This window comes from Canis lupus, chromosome X (genome assembly GCF_048164855.1).
Source record: "Canis lupus baileyi chromosome X, mCanLup2.hap1, whole genome shotgun sequence".
Classification (NCBI taxonomy): domain Eukaryota; kingdom Metazoa; phylum Chordata; class Mammalia; order Carnivora; family Canidae; genus Canis; species Canis lupus.
Genome location: NC_132876.1, coordinates 66,325,869 through 66,348,980, shown reverse-complemented (window position 1 = coordinate 66,348,980; position 23,112 = coordinate 66,325,869). Strand labels below are relative to the sequence as shown.

The 23,112-nt window shown below is 36.9% G+C and overlaps 1 protein-coding gene across 3 annotated transcripts in view; it reads right to left on the bottom strand.

The window, feature by feature from the left end:
- Positions 1–23,112, bottom strand: part of NEXMIF (neurite extension and migration factor) — a 133,612-nt gene that overhangs the window by 13,578 nt on the left and 96,922 nt on the right. For 2 of the 3 annotated variants that reach the window (XM_072815125.1, XM_072815127.1), the window contains exon 2: positions 12,889–13,018. The exons of the other annotated variant lie outside the window; for it this stretch is intronic. The gene's annotated coding sequence lies outside the window, so the exon portion shown is untranslated. The remainder of the gene's footprint in view (positions 1–12,888; positions 13,019–23,112) is intronic. 3 annotated transcript variants of the gene reach the window in all.

Sequence of the window (23,112 nt, the reverse complement as noted above, 5' to 3'; positions counted from 1 at the left end):
TACTTTCCTTTAACACCTCCCCTTCACTAACTCCATCTTGGCAGGGACTTGATAAAGGCCAAATTATTTGTAGATTTCAATAATTAAAGGGAATCATAAAGGTTTGAAAATAGAAAGAACACACCTTGGCAAGAAATAAAGAAGAGATGGAAAAGGGTATGGGAGCTTAATGAGTTGGAAAGGGGAGAGTAAGAGAATGAATAACCACCAAGTAGTAAGCTAGATATGGTTACAGATGTTATTTCATTTTGTACTGATAATTATCTTGTAAAATTGGCTCTGTTAGGTTTACATTTTTTTCAAAAGAGAAAACTAAGTATATAGATATTAACTTAGTGATTATCAATTATTTGGACCTTTGTTCTGCAGAATTAGAAGGCCAACCCCTGAATAGATAATCCTGGGGTCATGTCCTATGTATTTTCAAAGCTCAGCTGTGAGACAACCTACAGGCATATATTTCCCCACATTTTAATTTATTTATGTCTTGGTTGCTTATAAGTATGATTTGGGAGAGGGACAGTAATGTATAGTTGTAATACAAACAGTTCTTGGCTTGCTTTTGCTTCTCCTCACTGATCAGCATTTTGGGACAATAAATTTTGCAGGATTTTAAAAATATATTTTGAGATAAAATTGATTACCACTTTTGGAATTATGTACAACAAATTGCTTTGCTGATCATGGTAAATCATGTAATTTAATGGCACTGAAATAACATTAGCATGGAGACAGGTATTTTGAAGCAAGGAAATGCTCAATTAAACTGGTAAAGCAACCCTGCTTACCTGCCCTTCCCCCCAGTTGGGCCTGAAGAGGGGTTCATATCCTATCACAATAGGCTGCTATGTTCTTCCCCAAAGGCCTTTAAGCCTCAGGTCTCAGAGTCTAAGTAACTTTCCCTAGCATGTGTGCTGTCCTTGACCTTTTTCAACAACAACAACAACTACAACAACCACCAAAACAAAAAAGCAATACAGGGAAGCAAATCATGTTTCTGCCTTTGGACCTGAGACAACATAAGCTCTGAGGTTTGAGTAATGCTAATCTTCAGGATACCAGTTTAAATAAATTCAACAAATTGACAAGGCACCCCCTGTGGTAATGGTAGTCTACTAGGCACAACAGTGGGAAAGACAGGTGAATGAATGAAACTAGATCCATGTTCTCAAGGCTCTCAGAGTCTGTTGGGAGGGAACAAGCCATAAACAAATTTTAATAAATGTATAATGTATAAATTGCTGAAAGAGAAGCAAAATTTTCCATGGGAGTTTTTTTTTAAGATTTTTAAATTCATTCATGAGAGACACAGAGAGAGGCAGAGACACAGGCAGAGGGAGAAGCAGGCTCCCTGCAGGGATGCCTGATGTGGGACTTGATCCCGGGACTCCAGGATCATGCCCTGGGCCAAAGGCAGGTGCTAAACTGCTGAGCCACCGGGGCTGCCCTCCATGGGAGTTTTAAATGGAGAGAACTATGTCACTTTTAGAGAGGAAGGAGATCAGGGAAAGCTTTACCAGTAGCAGCAGCATTTGAGATGGACCTTCATGAATGGTCTTTTGGGAGGTGAGGATGAGGAAGTATAGAGGAAAGGCATTCCAGATAGAAGGAATTAATGAGCTGCCATGATTCTCTCCCCACTCCAGTCTATCCTCTAAATGACTGCTGTAAAATTAATAGGTCTGACAACTTGCTTTAAGTATTTCTGTTTTGGCTTGTATATAACACCCCTCTCAATCAATCCTCAATTTCTCAAGTTATGTTCTTCTTTCATTCTGCTTCTCTCTCCCTATACTTCCAAATATTCTAGCTATCTCTGCCCCTCTTAATATGCTAGATCACTTTTTGCTTCCAGGTATCATGCACTTCATATTCCCTCTGCGTGGAATGCCTCCCTCCACCCTCTTCCCTTCCCTTACTCCTTCCATTCCTTCCCCTTCTAGCCTCCTTTTCACTTCCCTCTTCTATTCCCTACTCAATTTTTTCTTGACACCTTCCTTGATTCTTATACAAATAAAATTAGTATTTTCTCTGCATTCCCAAAGACCATTGATCCCCTTTGTCTTTATCACCTTATATAAACATGACTTCTTTATATCTGATTCCCTCAATAGACTAAGTTCCCTTCACCTCCACAGGGAGTAGCTCACACATTGTACTTAGCTCATGGTATGTACTCTGTAAAAGTTGATTAGACAATTATGTTGAACCATAGGAAAAGATGGGGGAGAATTCGGTGAACAGTAAGCATTTGGTTAAAATATTAGGTATACAAAGAAGATATGATGGAAAAGAGACACTGTGGAGGCCACCTAAATCTTAAATCAAGAAGACACTGAATAGGACATTAGGACCAATGAAAGTGGAAGAATCAGAGAGGTAGGGAAATAGGTTAGGAGACAATGCTCAGGTATAAGAAGTCAAGAAGATTAGAATTAGGGAGGAGGAAATAGGAATGGAAAGATGTTAGATTTGAGTAGAACTATAGAGATGTGTTTGGAAAATAATTCATACATGGCGGGGGGCAGGCAGGAGTCAGCATATATAGAGAAGGGAGAAGTCAAGGAATTAATAGATGGTTGTGAAAGGAGCATTAGAGATTGTTAGATTCAGGTCAGAGTAGCCTCGGAAATACAGGTGCCAAGATCTTCATGAGAATAAAACAAGGTAAATAATAAGCCCAATAATCAGGTCCAACATGGATAATGAAGCTGGCAAGGGTCTAGCTGTCATACTGGAAAGGAGGCAACTGGCCAGCAAGTTATTATAGATGGGGAATCTATAAATTTAGTTGGGGACTGAAATGGAACAAGGAGATGGAATTGCAGTAGTGAACAGGTCCAGAGAAGTTTTCCAGGCTAGCCTCGCCAAGCTCTGTCTAGTCTGACTCTTCCCAGTTCAACTTTAGTCAGTATAATAGATGACATAATCAGCAATAGTTCAGAGAGTACATTTTTATCCATAATGCTGCTTAGCTAATTCCATTTTCTAAACCTGTCACGATTTCAAGGCACTAGGTTAGAAATATGGAGGTGTGATGCTTTTATGTACAGAAAACATACTTAAATGAGGACCCATGTAAGTTTAAAAATATTAAGGGTGAGAGAGGCATGAAAAGAGATGATCACAGTTAAACTAAAGAATTTTATATCTCAGGCATCCTGGGTGGCTCAGCGGTTTAGTGCAGCTTTCAGCCCAGGGCCTGACCCTGGAGACCCCATATCGAGTCCCGCGTTGGGCTTCTGCATGGAGCCTGCTTCTCCCTCTGCGTGTGTCTCTGCCTCTCTCTCTCTGTCTCTCTCTGATGAATAAATAAATAAAATATTTTTAAAAAGAATTTTATATCTCTCAAAAGTACAGTATAAATCTATTTCATCCCTCATTATAAAGATTCCAAAACTCAAAGATATGCACAAAAATGCACTGTCTATATAAAAGATCTAAGCAAATGCCATAAAACCTAGTGTTCAATAAAACTTGAAGTAGGGCTAGAAGGAAACAAACAGAGGTACTCATGCATTCACGTCAGGAATAGCCAAACTCCCTACTAGTCTTAATTTCTAAATTTTTAGGCCATAGGTAGCTCCACTTTATGGGCACATCTGAGTACCTTTGCCTTTGCAAATCAATTTTATTTTTAAGCCTTCTCCTGCTTATTTTCTCTCTCACGTCCAAAGAACAGTGGTAAATAAGTCTAATTACTGTTTGTCAGGTAAAGAATGGGTGTTTCAAAAAAGAGTCTCTTTCTTCTTGTCACCAGACCTAAATGGGCAGTATAATGGCATAGTAAGCATAGAGACACCAACTTAGGACACCCACTGGTGTGTACAAGATGGTGAGTTCTTAGAAGGAGCATGCCACTGTAGCCTGGCACTTTCTGAGAATGGGTTTGTACAAGGACTGTGTCCTAATTACCGAGTGCCTTCACTGACAGACAGCATTGAGTTACATTTAATGCTTGAGTGCAAGAACTGTAGGCTGAATTACCCTTTGGATTTCTCCATACAGTTTCTAATCTCTTTTCTTACTACTAATCTATCTTGTTAATTGCATTTTTAAAATGCTATTATATTCTTTTCGGAAATATAAGCACTGAATCACAGGGATAGAAGATCTTAGAAGATAGCTTAATCCTAAACTCCCCATTTTATAAATGGGGTAACCAAGTCCCAGAAAGGGGAAACTACTTGCCCAATGTCACACAGTGAGTTGGCAACACATACACATCCTTGGAAATATCCCCATGGCACCATGTTACATATCAGGAGAAATATATAATTTATAAATAAAAACAACTACTAACTTTTTATTTGTCTTTATTGGAGAATGCTGTCACATATAAGAGAAATGTTTTTGCTTATCCCAAGCAGGGAGTGAAAGGGAGTGGGGGAAAGGCCGAATTCCAAATCCAGCTGGGAAGGAGGCACTGCTCTTTTAGACTTTGGATTCTAGAGCTCTGTGTTGTTACCCTGAGGTATAACAGTCCAAACACCATCTTTCTCCCATTCACACACTTACATAATGTTCATGTACACTCAAAAAATCATAGTGCCTTCTTCTATATACATAGTTGCTAAGCAACCTATAACAAGTGGTAAAACTACTGTTTCAGATCTCACCCTACCTTCATCACACTCCTTTTGCAGACATGTTTATAGTAGAGTTTAGCAGTTACTTTCAAAATGATAGGCTAGTAGATGCCTGGACCTTTTTAGGACCAGAATATTTGTCATTACCAAAGGTCAGAGGGCCCAGACATTCTCCAAAAGTAAGTGGACTCCACTAGAGTATCTCTTTGTGTAGCTACTTAAAGAGATCTTTAAGATGAGTTTGTTTATAAAAATACATAGTTTTGACTGCTATAGAAGTTTTATTCAACACAAGAAAGGAAAATTCCAATAACCCCACAAAAATCACTCAGGAACTTAATGCCATATATTTTCAAGGCCATGTAGCCCCTCCCATCAGAAGAATTTTTCTTATACTCCTTTAATTTTCTACACGGGACCAGAATGACTATCCAAAAACAAGGGAAAGAATAAGGGTATAAGGTGGGGGGACATCAGAAAAGAAGAGAGGCTGGGCCTAAGAATAAGTAAGATGTCCTTCTAGTTAGAGTTCTCCAATAACCTAGGAAACATCTATTACTATTATCTCTCTGTTTTGACCCCTGGCAATTTATTTCTGTCATTCATAGCCAATTCAACAAAAAAGCCTTCATAGTACCAGAGTCTCTGAAATAGATCCCTAGGGTATATTCTCCAATACCTAGCTCATGCCAAACTGGCGATACCCAAAGCTATACAGATGGCATTCAGGGACTCCGTGCTCATTAAAGTATATTTAGGAAACACTCATGGCACGTGAAATTTCAAAGTCCCCATTTGCTGAACAGCAGCAGTAGGACTCTTCCTACTTCCAGCAGCCAAGTTCACAGTAGGGAAAATCTTCCCAGGCTTCTGGGACACCTACTGATGAGCAAAACAAGTCTGCACAAGGCAAGGATGAGTGCTGTTCTTTCCTATGATCCTGGGTTTCTTAGGTTCCTTTGCTATCTTCTCATCTACTGGTAGGGTTGAGTGTTTCTTAGAAGGAGTGTTGTCTGCAACTACAGCATCTACCTTTTCTGTACCAATATTTGGGCTCACTTGCAACCTCTAAACTGCACTTCCAATACAGTAGCCACTAATAATAACATGTAGCCATTTAAATATAAATATAAGTAAATTAAATTTCAGTTCTTCTGCAACATTAGTCATATTTCAAGTGCTAATCACATGTGGCTAGTGGTTATCATATTGGGCAGGCATAGACGCAGAACATTTTCATTATCAAAGAAAATTCCACTACTTAGTACTGTTATTCTTACTTGTCCAGTCATTGTTTCTAGTCATTGTTTTTATTTGTACAGGATGGCCTAGCATTTTATTTATCTTATTAGTCTCAGGCACACAGGATTGATGTTATCATATTCCTCAATTCATCAGTAATCCAAGCAAAGCTTCTTTCTTGCTATTATTCACTTATTCCCATTTATTTCTACATTCTTTCATACATAATTATTCTAATATGGTGAATGTGTATCTTTTTTTGCATGTGTTCTTTTAAAGGATATATTTTATGTGTATGTTTTTAGAATTTATGTAAACAGTATCATGCTACACATCTCATTCTTTTAATTTTTACCATAAATTATGTTTTAAAGACCCATTCATGTGTCTTGCATATATTTAATCTGTTGCTTTTATCTGGTGCATAATTTTTTGTGGCAAGCACCCACCACATTTTATCTGTTTTCATTATGCTAGACACCCAAGATGCCCGGCCTAGCACTTTATAGAACTCTTAGCAGAAGTTTCTGGCTTTATAGAAAATCCTCAAACAATAACAACAACAACAACAAAAACAACAACTAAAAGTACTTGTAATCTTAGTATGTGACCTTGTTTTTAACTGAGGGTATCTTAACCCTTAGAATATATATCCTTTTGCTACCTTTCAATATTCTTACTGGTATCACTCTGCCTGTTATTGATCATTGTCCATTTTTTGCTTGGCTCTGGTCTTATATGAGGTTTCAATCTTATTTTTAACTTCAAATAATTATTTTCCATTGGTCTTTGGCTCTGATTACCTGGACTCAGGTTATTGGTTTATAAAAGTCCCTTATTTCTTCTGTTTATTTCTGATTCTTCCTGTAGCGCCTTTTATTTTCCTTGGTATCACTCAGGATTCAGTATTATGGGTAGTTTTCTGGCTAAAGTTTTCACTAAGCAGTGGAGGTTTAAGAACCTAATGGAGACAGGATTGCTATACTGATAGCCAGAGACATCCAGGGCCTAATGGGAGGGAAATAACCTCTTAGCTTGACACACAAGGGAAATAACCTTTTAATTCAGTGCAGCATACTTCATTTATTGCAGTGTTATCCAGTTTGAAGATGTTATGAAAAACATCCCCAGAGAGATTTAAGATTTCAAAAACATCCTGAGTTTGAACTTAATTCAACTACTTCAGAAAGATGAGACAATGGAAGATGACCTTTTGGGCACTTCATATACCAGGCACTGTTAGGCCAGATAATGTCATGCCAAATTAGAATGTTTGTCTCCTGGGGAGGGAGGAGAGTTGGTCAGAGGGAGATGAGGGTATGTGTTTCAGTTAAAATCATCTGTCAGTGCTAATGACCTAACATTAAAAAATATTAACCTACAGACATACAAAGAAAAAATTGAACAGAGGACACTTGATGTCTTTAAGGCAGCAGAAAGAGAACAAATGTATGTTCTAATCAACTTTGATGAGGGATATAGACAAATTGAAACTCATTTAGAGAAAAATGTTGAGAACAAGGGGACTCAAAACTGATGTTAAACTCAGGGAAGAAAGTTTAAGAAATGTGTTTTCTGCCTTCAAATACTTGAAGAGCTATTACCAAAATAATGAAACTAAACTTGTTTATTTAGACCACAATGGGAAGTTACTTGAGATAGGAAGTCTATAGCTCAACATATGAATCAACAGAGAAGTCCAAAGATGAAATGGGTCAAGGAGGGGCATTGGGAAAAAAAGCAATCTTCCTACCACTAGCAATATTCAAGCAAAGGCTGGGCAACAGGTAACAATAAAGAACAAATTTAAGCACTGGATGGAGAAGTTAGACTAGACGACTCTAATTTTAATACTTTATGATTCAGTGTGACTACAAGAAAATCAATTGTACGAATCTGAAACAAATTCAAGGAGCTTTTAGAAAGATGTAAAAGAACGTACAGCAAAGCCAATAAAATTAGGTCCTACTCAAGCTACCCAGCCATGTGTGTGAGAAAGAGAACAGAAGACATTCCCACACTATGACACCAAGTGCCATAGCAACAAGGATCATGGCCTGCCCATGGACTCAAGTCATGTTGAGGCACACTTTTATAAAGGACAGAGAGAGTCTCTCAGGAACAAGGAGCTTTGGCCACTGAAGGAATGCTATAGTTAAAAAAAAAAAAAGCTTAAAGAACCCATATATTTTTTTTTTCTCAGTCACAGTCATGACAGTTTTTCAAAGCCACTAAGAGTTATGTAAATTGGCCTAAGGTAGATGAGGGTTCTTGCCTTTAACATCATGGCACTACTTCCTTTCCCAAACTGGAAAAAAAAAAAAAAGTGATTTCTCCAGGAAGGCTCTGCCACATTTCTCCAGGGTCTGTCCAGAGATTGAAAACCCAATGACATGACACTCCACTTGGCTGGATTTTATTACCTGCTGTACCCTTCTATTTCCCTTTTAGCCCAGACTCAATTACAAACAAGGTCTGCAAAAGGAAAACAACATACAGTGAACCCGCCATATTTCCAATTAAGTGCAAACATATCTTGAAAATTAAAATGAAAATCAAATGCCAATGCTTTGAAGACACTAACAGCTTCCTCAGAAACAACGAAGAAATAAAGGCAGAGGGAAAAAAAGAAAAAAAACCTGCTCTTAGCTTAGCAATGCAGTCCCAGTCCTGTTATATAATATCCCATGATCTCTTGCATCTGCATAGTCTATTAATTGGCTATGTTTTAATGCATTTATAACAAATATATCTTAATGTTGATTTCATACATCTTATTTAGTGGCATACAGCTGCTCTAGTTTTCCAAGACAAAATGGATGCCAGCCATGCAGTAAATCATGACTGTCCACAATCTTCAGTTCTCACCTATGTGTTGACAGGACAAGAGACACTTTGTGGTCTAGGGAATGGCTTCAGCATGATGGCGGTAGTGACTGGCATTAGAATTGGTTGGTTTGGAATCCTGGGTTTCATTACCAAGCAAATCTGTTTCATTTCTTTTTCTCCTTTTTTCTCTCTACAACTACTTCAGTTCCAGATGGCAGTGGTATATGATATAATAACAGTGATAATGACAATAATAACTGATACTTAAATAGTGCTATCTTCCTTCAGAGATGGGTTAGGAGTACAGGTGGGGAAAATAAATTAATTAGTATTAAATGAAATAAGCAGGCTGGCTTCTAGTCCCAACTCTGTCATTTAGCTTTGATGCTGGGGACATCATTTAAACTCTCTGAGCTCCAATTTCCTCATGTCAAAAGTAATAGTTACCTCATAGTGTTACTGTGAGAATTAATTAGTTTATATATATAAAGTAGTACAGCACCTGGCTCATACTGGGTCATCAAAAGTTATAGTTCTAATATTCTTCTCCTTTCCCACCTGAGAATGCCATTTAAACAATTCTTGATTGTTTAAACTGGGAGGTGGAATCCCCAGGATTTTGGAATGGTTCAAGACAGGGTGCTCAGAAACCAGTGCTCAAAGTAACTCAACAGCTTCATAGAGGAGAACTACTTGAATGGGGCAGTCTGGTTCTTCTTTTATCTTTCCTATTGATCTCTAAGACATTTTGTGGTACCAAAAACAACAAGAGTAGTAAAGTTTCTACAATCTATTTGATGACTTCAAAGTATTGCTGAGTGGAGTCATCTATTTGATGACTTCAAAGTATTGCTGAGTGGAGGGGGCTGCTAAATTGAAAAACTTTGTTCTTTGCCATGGAGCCAAACTGCCCCATCACTGCACACTGGATGGTTTTACATGACCCTAATATAAATCCTACTTTTTATTTCCCACCTGATAGCCCCTCCCCACCAGGACTATCCTGGTGACCATATATTGCCTTTACCTCATGTCTTGATAAGCTTATTTTGTCAAATGTTAAAAGAGCCAGGGGTAGAATCCATAATTCATCAGGGTTTTTAGGTGCAGAGAGAAGACAGAGGGGAGAGGAACCAGTGGTTTCTGCCCCTAGAAAGTTGACAAAGCCTCTGCTATTTTTCTTCTCCAGACTCTCCTGGGTGAAAGAGAAAACTATTTCCACTACCTGCTCCATTTAACTTCTTTTATTCAATGACAGTTTCCTTTTTTAATGTTTATTTTTTATTTATTTTGTTTTTTACATTTTTAAATTTAAATTCAATTTGCCAACATATACTATAACAGCCAGTGCTCCATCGCATCAAGTGCCTTCTTTAGTGCTTATCACCCAGTTACCCTATCGCCCCACCCACCTCCCCTTCCACAACCCTTTGTTTCCCAGAGTTAGAAGTCTCTCATGGTTTGTCTCCCTCTCTATTTTTTCCCACTCAGTTCCCCTCTTTAATGACAGTTTCTGTCTTGCTTATTGCCTCACTCAGCAGTGCAACAAGGAAGAATCAAGCTTTGATGTAGTATCTCTAGCTGTTCCCTGCAGATATGAAGGAAATAGGACCTTCTAGGGAAAAAAAGTCATGAACTTTAAGTCCCGAGTTCCTTAGCTCCTCAGGTATCCACTGTCCTTATGTCCTTCAAATGCTTATCCAGATTCTTATTCAGATTTTGAGAAGGCAGCTAGTACTTGGGGGGATGGCTGGGATGTGTGTGGAGGGGGGTGGAATTCAGGGGGAACCAAGGTACAGTTATACTTTTTAGCCAGAAAAAAGTAAATAAAATGGTGATGAAATCCCAGGAGAAACCATAGATTAAAGTCTATACGTTTTAAATATGTTACTTAACCAAACACAGCTGTTAAAAATGATGTCTTTGCTGTGTATGTATACCTATAATAATTCTGTCACTAGCATTCAGATATGATGCTGGTAGCCTTTCCCATTCCTAAGATACATATTCAGAAAGACTTCCGCTAGGAGTGGGGGATTCTACACTGATCCACCCACACAATTTCAGCTGGTTGCTTTTTATGTCCACAGTATGGAGAGGGAGGGAGACTAACATTTATTGAGTGATATCCTACTAAGTAAGTACCTTAAATATATTTATTACTTTAATTTAGACAACAGTCTTAATGAGATATGTATTATTATCTTTGTTAATAGGTAAGGAAATTGAGACTCAGAAAAAGTTAAGCAGATCTTTCATCCCACCTAGCCAGCTGGAGGGGAATCAGGATTTAAACCTAGCACTGAGGGATCCCTGGGTGGCTAGCAATTTACCGCCTGCCTTTGGCCTGGGGCTTGATCCTAGAGTCATGGGATGGAGTCCTGCATCGGGCTCCCTGCATAGAGCCTGCTTCTCCCTCTGCCTGTGTCTCTGCCTCTCTCTCTGTGTGTCTCTCATGAATAAATAAATAAAAACCCTTAGCACTGAGTTACTCCAAAGCTCACAGTCTTCAGTCTTTGATGGGACCATAAAAGTGGACTGACTTACCCCAACACTGATAGGGCAGCTCCAATTGAATAACATGCTTTCCTAAACATTTAAGTTGAATTCTTTACATAGAAAACTTCCCTGGAAAGAAAAGTAAGAAGGAAAGGAGAAAGGAGGTTGCAGTAGACTGCCAATCTGAAGACAATCAAGAGAGTGTTTGAAGTACTTCTGTCAGGTCAAACTTACAAACAAAACAAAAATAAACAACACAATAGTGTCTTACCCAGGAACAAATTTTTGCACAACCAAGAAAGTCATGCATATTATTTTTTCACTGCTAGTTCTAATTGAAATTAAGAGATTAAATGAATAGAGTGACAGGACTACAGAGGGCTTTACAATTTAGTAAAACTATCACATTCATCCTGATACTTACTTGAAGATTACCACACTGTGAGTCAAAAAAATAAGTGTCATCTCTACTTATGGATAAGAAAACTGACAAGCAGGAAAGCAAGAATAGTGAGTTTATGAGTCACAGAAGAGAGAGGTAAAGCAAAATGCTTCCTATCATCTGCCATCATTAGGTTGTGGGATGAAGAAAAAGAAAATCTGCACATTCACATTTTGATCTTTTCACAGTGCCAGAGACAGCTTAATTTGTTCTCAGCATATACCTAGATAAAAATATTATTACATACTTAGATCAAATGAGTTAACTATTATGTCTTCCTGTGGACTGTGGGCAAGTAGCATCATCTTGATAGCTATGACAAGTTTTTTGGGGAGAAAAAGGAGATTGTTGTCTTAACCCATGTTTTTATATTTCCCTCTTCCTGCTTTTCCATTTTTGCTCCACTTATTTTTCCAATTTTCTTGTCTCAATCAGTTTTGCACTGTCATCCATCTCTTCTGCTCACAAAATGTTTCAACATATTTACAACAGTTTTGAAATAATTGTGCTCCATTCAGATAGAGTATTCCTATCTCCACCCTGCCCTACAGTTTGTCCGAATTGGTGTTTTGTTGTTGTTGTTTTTGTTTTTGTCAGGATGCCTGGACTTGAAAAGGTGAAAGCCCCATTATAAAGACAGGGTCCAAAATGTAATCAAGTAATTAATAATTCAGAACCCGTACTGAGACTATCTAATAAAAATTGCTATTTATAAACACATCATAGAATCAGTTTAGAGCCTGTCATTTTGGTAATGCTTTGCTCAGTACTGAGTTTGCTCTGCCAGAGAAGCATTCTTGCATTCCTGGAATATGAAGAACTGAGAGTAAGGAACTGGAGTTTTCCAATCAATGGGGATGGAAACTTGGAAAATTTTTCAGGTGTGTTAAAATAATAAAGTCTGTTGCTATTTTTTACCTCGGCTTCCAACTTGAATATACCAGGGCTCAATCGTGTCACCTTAGAGTAGCAGCTCTAGCTGCTGACACTATCTAAAATTTCTACAGTCACCAGTTGTCACCCAGATGCTTTGGAGTGATAAGGCAATATTGTGATTTGATCCCATTTTGATAGAGGGACCACAGCAGACTAAGCATTGTATTATCTACTAAATTACTAAGGATAATTAGGTGGCACTCTAGAGCAAGTGATTTCTAAACACTTAACTGCAGCTAAGTGATTACTTTGGTATTTTCTGTACAATTTATTTATACTTAAAATCACATTTATTTATTTAACCATAAAAGTGATCAAGGGCAAGGGGGCAAGATGTATAGAGTACTTTACCTGGAAAAGGCCTGGTGGCCTTTGTACTCCCTTAGATAAAATCCTGGCCCTGTTGAACAGAGAAGGAAATTCATCCAAGCAGAAGGGGAATTTCTCTCAAAATATGAGCATGCCATCATTGCTCCATGTACTGCAAATAAAAGGAGAGTGTTCATGTGTCTGATATGCATGAACAGGTGGCATAGACAGCTCTCGCAGGTGAATGGCAATAAACAGCTCTCACTGTCAACACTTCTCATATGATATCTTTCATTCTCTTTTGAGGTCTGCCAAGTGAAGTCACACCATAGTCAAGGCTCATGAGGAAATATAGGGATGTAGATTTCAAACCAATTAAACTGGAGTCACATCACCTTTAGACATGGGCTCACTTTATTCCTAGAGAGCAGGATTACCTTGTATTACAATGAATAAGTCAAAATTTTAAGGGCAAAAATAAAGTATTTCCCTGGAACAAGTTATACATTGGATTTGCTAGCTGCTGACCCTTCCCCCAATGTAACCTCAATCCAGTTGTAGGCAGATATGTGAACTGAGAACCAGACTGCTATTTAAGCAGCTGCTAATGCAACTGGGTTAAATTCTAAACATTAGCAACTACTTAAACAGCAAGCTGGGGAAAACTTTGCTACCTTTAGATGAATGTAAGTAAGTCCCAACACTAAGCTAATCTATCACTTCATGATGTCTAATGAAAAGGGTATTAACATTTATGCATCTCTTACTATGTACTAGAAGCTTTATATTGATTTGCATTTAACTCTTTAAAAAGCCCTATAAAGTAGGTAGGAATTAGCATTGCTATTTTATAAATGAGAAAACTAAAGCTTCTCAGAGAGTCTAAGTAACTTGCTAAAAGTCACAGAGCCTTATTACTATCCTTCTAGGCCAATATGTTCAAGTCATATGCAGAAATTTTAATAGAAGAAAGAGATGTGTGTGTGTGTGTGTGTGTATAAAAGTGAACAGTAGTTTTCTGAGTAAATACAGCATATAGAATGTAGTTAATAATATGGTAATAACCATATATGGTAACAGATGATAACTATACTTATTGTGGTAAGCATTTCATAATGTATATAATTGTTCAATCACTATGTTGTACACACAAAACTAATACTGTGTGCCAACCATACCTGAATTTTTTGAAAAAAGAACTGCTACTTCAATATTTTTCTCTTATCTTCACATAACTTCCTTTTCCTTTAAAGTCTTTTTGTACCCATATTTTGTTCATTTCTGGCACTTTCTTAATTTCTCCTCAGAGACAATAGAGACATTTGTTTTAATTCAGTCATAATCACATAAATGCTAGGTCTGCCAGCTATGGGAAAGCCTAGAGAAGAGAAATTCTTGCACATGCTTGCTACTGAAAACAGATCAGGTGCAGAAGCCATTCACTGATTCAACTCTGGGAATTGAATACATTTTTTCTTTAAAAAATTTGAGGGGCACCTGGGTGGCTCAGTTGGTTAAGCATCCACCTTCAGCTCAGGTCATGACCTCAAGGTCATGAGATTGAGCCCCACATTGGGCTCCCTGAGTGTTTAGTGGGGAGTCTGCTTCTCTCTCTCTCTCTCTCACTCTCCAAAATAAATAAATCTTTAAAAATTTTTGAATATAGTTGACACATAATTTTACATTAGTTTCAGGTTATAAAATAGTGAATCAAGTTGTCCACATGTTATGCTATGCTCATAAGTGTAGCTACCATCAGTCACCACACAATGCTATTACAATATCATTGAAAATATTCCCTATGTTGTATCCTTCAGCCCACATTGTAACTTATTTATTCCGTAACTGGAAGCCTGTATTGTCCACTACCCTTCACCCATTTTGCCTAACTACTCCACCCCCTCCTTCTGGCAACCATCAGTTTGTTCTCTGTTTATAGGTCTGATTCTGCTTTTTGTTTGTTTATTCATTTGATTTTCTTTTAGATTCCACATATGAGTGCAATCATATGGTATTTGTCTGCTCAGTCTAACTTACCTTCTTTAGCATAATACCCTCTAGGTCCATCCAAGTTGTCACAAATGGCAAGATCTCATCCTTATTAATGGCTGCATACTATTCCATTGTGTGTGTGTGTGTGTGTGTGTGTGTGTGTGTGTAGAAAGAGAGAGAGAGAGAGAAAGAATATACTATACATATATTCCTTAGCTATCATTTATCAATGGACACTTAGGTTGCTTCCATATCTGCATATTATAAATAATGCTGCAACAAACATAGGGGTGCATATATCTTTTTGAATTAGTGTTTTTGTTTTGTTTGGGTAAATACCCAGTAGTAGAATTATTGGATCATATGGTTCTACTTAATTTTTTGAGGAGGGACGCCTGGGTGGTTCAGCAGTTGAGCGTCTGCCTTTGGCTCAGGGAGTGATCCCAGAATCTCGGGATCGAGTTCCATATCAGGCTTCTTGCATGGAGCCTGCTTCTCCCTCTGCCTGTGTCTCTGCCTTTCTCTCTGTGTGTGTCTCATGAATAAATAGATAAATCTTTTTTAAAAATTATAATTTTTTGAGGAATCTCCATACTCTTTTCCATAGTAGCCATACCAGTTTACATTTCTAACAATAGTGCATGAAAGTTCTTTTTGTACATCATTGCCAAAACTGCTTATTTCTCATCTTTTTGATTTAGCCATTCTGACAAGTGAAAGATGGTTTTGATCTGCATTTCCCTGATGATTAGTGATGTTGAACATCTTTTCACATATCTGTTGGCCATCTATCTACATGTCTCCTTTAGAAAAATATCAATTCAAGTCCTCAGCCCATTTATTAATTAGATTGTTCCTGGTGTTGAATTGTAGCAGTTCTTTCTTTATTTTGGAAATTAATCCCTTATTGGATATATCATTTGCAAATATCTTCTCCCAATCAGTAGGCTTTTTGTTTTATTGATGGTTTACTGTGCTGTACGAAAGCTTTATATTTTGACATAGTCCCAATAGTTTACCTTTTACTGTTATTATTTTTATTTTATTTTAATTCTGGCATAGTTACCATACAGCATTATATTAGTTTCAGGTGTACAATATAGTGATTCAACAATTCCATTTATTACTCAGTGCTCATCATAAGTGTACTCTTAATCTCTTTCTCCTACCGGCCCCACCCAATTCTCTGCTGATAAACATCTGTTTGTTCTCTACAGTTAAGAGTTTGTTTTTTCTTTGTCTCTTTTGTCCCTTTGTTTAGATTCTTTTTTTAAAATGTTTTTATTTAAATTCCAGTTAGTTAACATAAAGTGTTTTATTAGCTTCAGATGTGTGAGTGATTAAACAATTTCATACATCACCTGGTACTCATCACAAGTACACTCCTTAATTCCCATCACCTATTTCACCCATCTCCTCATCCCTCTCCCCTGTAATAACCATCAATTTGTTCTGTATAATTAAGATTTTGCTTCTTATATTTGCAAATGATATATCAGATAAAGGGCCAGTATCCAATCTATTAGGAACTCATCAAAATAAACAACCCCAAAATAAATAATCCAGTTAAGAAATGGGCAGAAGACATGAACAGACTTTTCTCCAAAGAAGACATACAAATGGCTAATAGACACATGAAAAAAAATGCTCAACACCACTCATCATCAGAGAAATACAAATCAAAACCACAATGAGATATCAACTCACACTTGCCAGTATGGCTAAAAATAACAACTCAGGAAACAGCAGATGTTGGTGAGGATGCAGAGAAAGGGAAATCATTTTGCACTGTTGGCGGGAATGTAAACTGGTGCAACCACGTTGGAAAACAGTATGGAGGTTCTTCAAAAAGTTAAAAATAGAACTATCCTACAAATCCAGCAATTGCCCTACTAGATATTTACCCAAAGAGTACAAAAATACAAATTCGAAGGGGTATGTGCACCCCAATGTTTATAGAAGCATTATCTACAATAGCCAAACTATCAAAAAAGCCCAGATGTCTATCAATAGATGAATGAATAAAGAAGTGATCTACATATGCAATGGAATATTATTCAGCCACCAAAAAGAATGAAATCTTGCCACTTGCAATGACATGAATGGAACTAGGGTGCATTATGCTAATAATTCAGTCAGAGAAAGACAAATAGCATATGATTTCACTCAAATGTGGAATTTAAGAAACAAGGCAGATAAACATAGGGCAAGGGAAAGAAAAATAAAATAAGATAAAAACATAGAGCGAGGCAAACCATAAGAGACTCTTAACTATAGGGAACAAACTGAGGGTTGCTAGAGGGGACATGGGTGGGGTGATGGACTAAATGGGTGATGGGCATTAAGGAGGGCACTTGTTGGGATGAGCACTGAGTGTTATATGTAAGTGATGAATCACTAAATTCTATCCTGAAACCAACACTAAACTATATGTTAACATGAATTTTAAAAAGAGTCTGCAGGTGCCTTGGTGGCTCTGTCAGTTAGGCATTGGATACTTGGCTTCAGCTCAGGTCATGATCTCAGGGTGTTGAAATCAAGCCCTGTATGGGGCTCTGCCTTTAGTGTGGAGTCTGCTTATCCTTCTTCCTCCCCCCCCACCCACACACAGTCTCTCTTAAATAAAAATAAATAAATAAATAAATAAATAAATAAATAAATTTTTAAAAATGTGTTTACTTCTTGGTATCTTCTCTATTTCCCCCTTTGTTTTGTTTCTTAAATTCCACATGAGTGAAATCATATGGTATTTGTCTTTCTCTGACTGACTTACCTCACTTACCATTATACTGGCTAGCTCCATCCATGTTCCTGCAAATAGTAAGATTTCATTCTTTTTTATGGCTGAATAATACTCCATTGAATATATATACCACTTCTACTTCATCCATTCACCTATCAATGGACACTTGGACTGCTTCCATAATTTAGCTATTGTAAATACCACTGCAAAAAAATAAGGGAGCATATACCCTTTCAATTTAGTGTTCTTATATTCTTGGTATAAATAAAACCCAGTAGTGTGACTACTGGGTCATATGGTAGTTATATATTTAATATATAGAGAAATTTAATATATAATTTAATATATTTTGAGGAAACTCCATATTGTCTTCCATAGTGAGGGAGCCCCAGTTTGCATTCCCCAGTTTGCACTCCCAGTATGAGTGTTCCTTTTTCTCCACATCTTCACCAACACTTGTTGTTTCCTGTGTTTTTTTTTTAAAGATTTTATTTATTTATTCATAGAGACAGAGAGAGGCAGAGGGAGAAGCAGGCACCATACAGAGAGCCTGACGTGGGACTCGATCCAGGGTCTCCAGGATCACGCCCTGGGCTGCAGGCGGCGCTAGACCGCTGCGCCACTGGGGCTGCCCTCCTGTGTTTTTTATGTTAGCCATTCTGACAGGTATGAGGTGATATCTCATTGTAGCTTTGATTTGAATTTCCCTGAGTGGTGTTGAGAATCTTTTCATGTCTCTGTTGACCATCTATATGTCTTTTTGGAGAAATGTCTGTACATGTCTTTTGCTCACTTTTTAATTGGATTTTTTTTTTTTTTTTTTGGTGTTGAGTTGTACCAATTCTTCATATATTTTGGGTAATAACCCTTTATCAGACATGCCATTTGCAAGTATCTTTTCCTAGTCAGTATGTTATCTTTCAGTTTTGTTGATTGTTTGCTTTGCTATGCAGAAGCTTTTTTATTTTGAGATAGTCTTAATAGTTTATTTTTGCTTTGATTTCCCTTGCCTCAGGAGATATCTAGAAAAAGGTTGCTAAAGCTGGTATCAGAGAAATTACTGCTTGTGTTCTCTTCTAGGATTCTTATGGTTTCAAATCTCACATTTAGATCTTTAATTGTCAGTTTATTTTTCTGTATGATGTTATAAAGTGATCCAATATCATTCTTTTGCAGGTAGCTCTCCAGTTTTCCCAGCACCATTTATTGAAGAGACTGTTTTTCCCCTTTGAATAGTCTTGCCTCCATGGATTAATGGGCCGTATAACTGTGGGTTTATTTCTGAACTCTGTCTTCTTTTTCATTGTTCTATGTGTTTATTTTTTTATTTTTATTTTTTTTAATTTATTTTTTATTGGTGTTCAATTTACTAACATACAGAATAACCCCCAGTGCCCGTCACCCATTCACTCCCACCCCCCGCCCTCCTCCCCTTCTACCACCCCTAGTTCGTTTCCCAGAGTTAGCAGTCTTTACGTTCTGTCTCCCTTTCTGATATTTCCCACACATTTCTTCTCCCTTCCCTTATATTCCCTTTCACTATTATTTATATTCCCCAAATGAATGAGAACATATAATGTTTGTCCTTCTCCGACTGACTTACTTCACTCAGCATAATGCCCTCCAGTTCCATCCACGTTGAAGCAAATGGTGGGTATTTGTCATTTCTAATAGCTGAGTGCAGCCACTCTGGAAAACTGTGTGGAGGTTCCTCAAAGAGTTAAAAATATACCTGCCCTATGACCCAGCAATTGCACTGTTGGGGATTTACCCCAAAGATACAGATGCAATGAAACGCCGGGACACCTGCACCCCGATGTTTATAGCAGCAATGGCCACGATAGCCAAACTGTGGAAGGAGCCTCGGTGTCCAACGAAAGATGAATGGATAAAGAAGATGTGGTTTATGTATACAATGGAATATTACTCTATGTGTTTATTTTTGTGCTAATACCGTACTGTTTCAATTGCTATAGCTTTGTAGCATGTCTTGAAATCTAGAATTGTAATGCTTCTGGCTTTTTTTTTTTTTGGTCTTGTAACTTTATATTTTAATTCCAATTAGTTAACATTCAGTGCAATATTAGTTCAGATGTATGAAAGAGTGATTCAACAATTCCAAAGTCATCCAGTGCTAATCTTAAGTACACTCCTTACTCCCCATCGCCTATTTCACTCATTCCCCCCATCCTCCACCCCTTTGGTAACCATCAGCATGTTCTTTATAATTAAGAATATGGTTTGTATTTGCCTTGTTCACTATATTTTCCCCAATATATTCCTTTTTTAAAGTTTTTATTTAAATTCTAGTTAACATACAGTGTAACATAAACTGCAAGAGTACAATTTAGTGACCCAACAATTCCATGCAACACCCAATGCTCATCACAAGTGCATTTCTTAATACCCATCATCTATTTCAGCCATTCCACCACATCCCTCTCTGGCAACCTAGTTTGTTCTCCATAGTTAAGAGTCTGTTTCTTGGTTTGTACCTGTCTCTCTTTTTTCCCTTTGCTCATTTGTTTTGTTTACAAAATTCCACACATGAGTGAAATCGTATGCTATTTGTCTTTCTCTGACTGACTTATTTATTTCACTTAACATAAAATTCTCTAACATCATCCATGTTATTACAAACGGCAAGATTTCATTCTTTTTGTATGGTGGTGTAATATTCCATTGTATATATATGCCACATCTTCTTTATCCATTCAACAGTCAATAAACATTTGGGCTCTTTCCATAATTTGGCTATTGTAGGAAATACTGCTATAAACATCAGAGTGCATGTATCCCTTTGAATTAGTATTTTTGTATTCTTTGGGTAAATACCGTAGTGTGATTGCTGGATCATAGGGTAGTTCTATTTTTAACTTTTTGAATAACCTTCATGCTATTTTTCACAGTAGCTGTACCAGTTTGCATTTCCACCAACACTGCATGAGTGTTCCTTTTCTTCCACATCCTTGCCAACAACTGTTGTTCATTGTGTTATTGTTCATTGTGATTGTTTTTAGTCATTGTGACAGGTGTGAGGTATCTCATTATGGTTCTGATTTGCCTTTCTCTGATGCAAACTGATGATGAACATCCTTTCACATAACTGTTTGCCATCTGGATATCTTTGGAGAAATGTCTGTTCATATCTTCAGCTTATTTTTATATTGGATTATCTGTTTGTTGGGTATTGAGTTTCATGACATCATTATATGTTTTGATACTCTTTACTGGATGTGTCACTTGCAAATATCTTCTCCCATTCCATAGGTTGCCTTTAAGTTGTGTTGTTTCCTTTGCTGTGCAGAAGATTTTTATTTGGATGAAGTCCCAATAATTTATTTTTGCTTTTGTTTCCTTTGCCTCAAGAGACATATATAGAAAAAACTTGCTATGACCAATGTCAAAGAGGTTACTACCTATGTTCTCTTCTAGAAGGTTTATGATTTAAGGTCTCACATTTAGGTCTTTTATCTATATTGAATTTATTTTTGTGCTTGGTGTAACAAAGTGATCCAGTTTTACTCTTTTAGATGTAGTTGATGAGGAAACTGACTTTTTTCCCATTGGATATTCTTTCCTGCTTTGTCAAAGATTAATTGACCATATACTTGTGGGTTTATTTCTATGATTTCTATTCTGTTCCATTGATCGATGTGTCTTTTTTTTTGCCAGTAACATATTATTTTGATTTTTACAGCTTTGTTATATAACTTGAATTCTGGAATTGTGATGCCTCCAGCTTTGCTTTTTTTTAAGGTTGCTTTGGCTATTCAAGATCTTTTGGAGTTCCACACAATTTGTAGCTCTCTGAAAAATAATGTTGGTATTTTGATAGAGATTGTATTAAATGTGTAGATTCCTTTGGTAGTATAGACATTTTAATAATATTTGTTCTTCCAATCTATAATCATGGAATGTTTCTATTTCTTTGTCATCTTCAATGTCTTTCATCAATGTTTTATAGTTTTCAGAGTACAGGTCTTTCACCTCTTTGCTTAGGTTTATTCCTGAGTATCTTATTGGCTTTGATGCAATTGTAAAAGGGATTTATTCCTTAATTTTTTTCTCTGCTGCTTCATTATTGGTGTACAGATGTGCAAGAGATTGCTGTAGGTTGATTTTGTATCTTGCAACTTTACTCAATTCATGTATCATTTCTAGCAGTTTTTTGGTTGAATCTTTTGGGTTTTCTATATAGAGTATTGTGTCATTTGCAAATAGTGAAAGTTTGACTTCTTCCTTGCTGATTTGGATTATTTTTTTCCCTTTTGTTGTCTGATTGCTATTGCCATGACTTCCAGTACTATGTAAAATAATAGGGTGAGAGGGGACATTTCTGTTGTATTCTTGACTGTAGAGGAAAAGCTTTCAGTTTTTCCCCACTCATGATTATAATAGCTGCAGATTTTTCATAGATGGTCTTTTTTATATTGAGGTATGTCCCCTCTAAATCTATTTTGCTGTGGGTTTTTAACATGAATAGATGTTGTACTTCATCAAATGCTTTTCCTGCATCTATTGAAATGATCATATGATTCTTATCCTTTCTTTAATTAATGTAGTGTATCACCTTGATTGATTCTTGAATACTGAACCACACTTGAAACCCAGGAATAAGTCCCAGTTGATCGTGGTGAATGATTCTTTTAATGTATTGTTGGATTCAGTTTGCTAGTATTTTATTGAGGATTTTCATATCCATGTCCATCAGGGATATTGGCCTATAGTTTTCTCTTAGTAGAGTCTTTATCTGATTTTGGTATCAGGGTAAATCTGGCCTCAGAATGAACTTGGAAGTTTTCCTTCCTTTCCTATTTTTTTGAATAGACTGAGAGGAATAGATACTAACTCTTCTTAAATATTTGATAGAATTCACCTGTGAGGGCATGTGGCCCTGGACTTTTGTTTGTTGAAACTTTTTTTTTTTATTACTAACTCAATTTCTTTGCTGGCTATTGGTCTGTTCAAGTTTTTTTTTACCCCTTCCTGTTTCACTTTTGGCCCTTTATCTGCTTCTAGGATTTTATCCAATTCTTCCAGGTTGTCCAATTTGTTGACATATGGTTTTTCATAATATTCTCTTATAATTGTTTGTATTTCTGTGGTGTTGGTTGTTATTTCTCCTCATTTCTGATTTTATTAATTTGTCTCCTTTCTCTTTCTGGCTAGGGGTTTATCAAATTTATTAGTGTTTTCAAAAAAACATCTCCTGGTTTCATTGATCTGGATCTTTTTTTTCAGTTCCTATATAGTTTATTTCTGCTCTAGTCTTTATTATTTCCTTCCTTCTGATGGGTGTAAGCTTCATTTGTTGTTCTTTCTCTAACTCCTTTAGGTGTAGGCTTAGGTTGTTCATTTAAGTTTTTTTTTTTTTTGCTTCTTGAGGTGGGCCTGTGTTGCTATATACTTTCCACTTAGGACCCCTTTTGCTGTACCCATAAGATTTTGGACTGTTGTGTTTTCATTTTCTTTTGCTTACATTTTAAAAATTTCTTCTTTGATTTCCTAGTTGACCCATTAATTGTTTA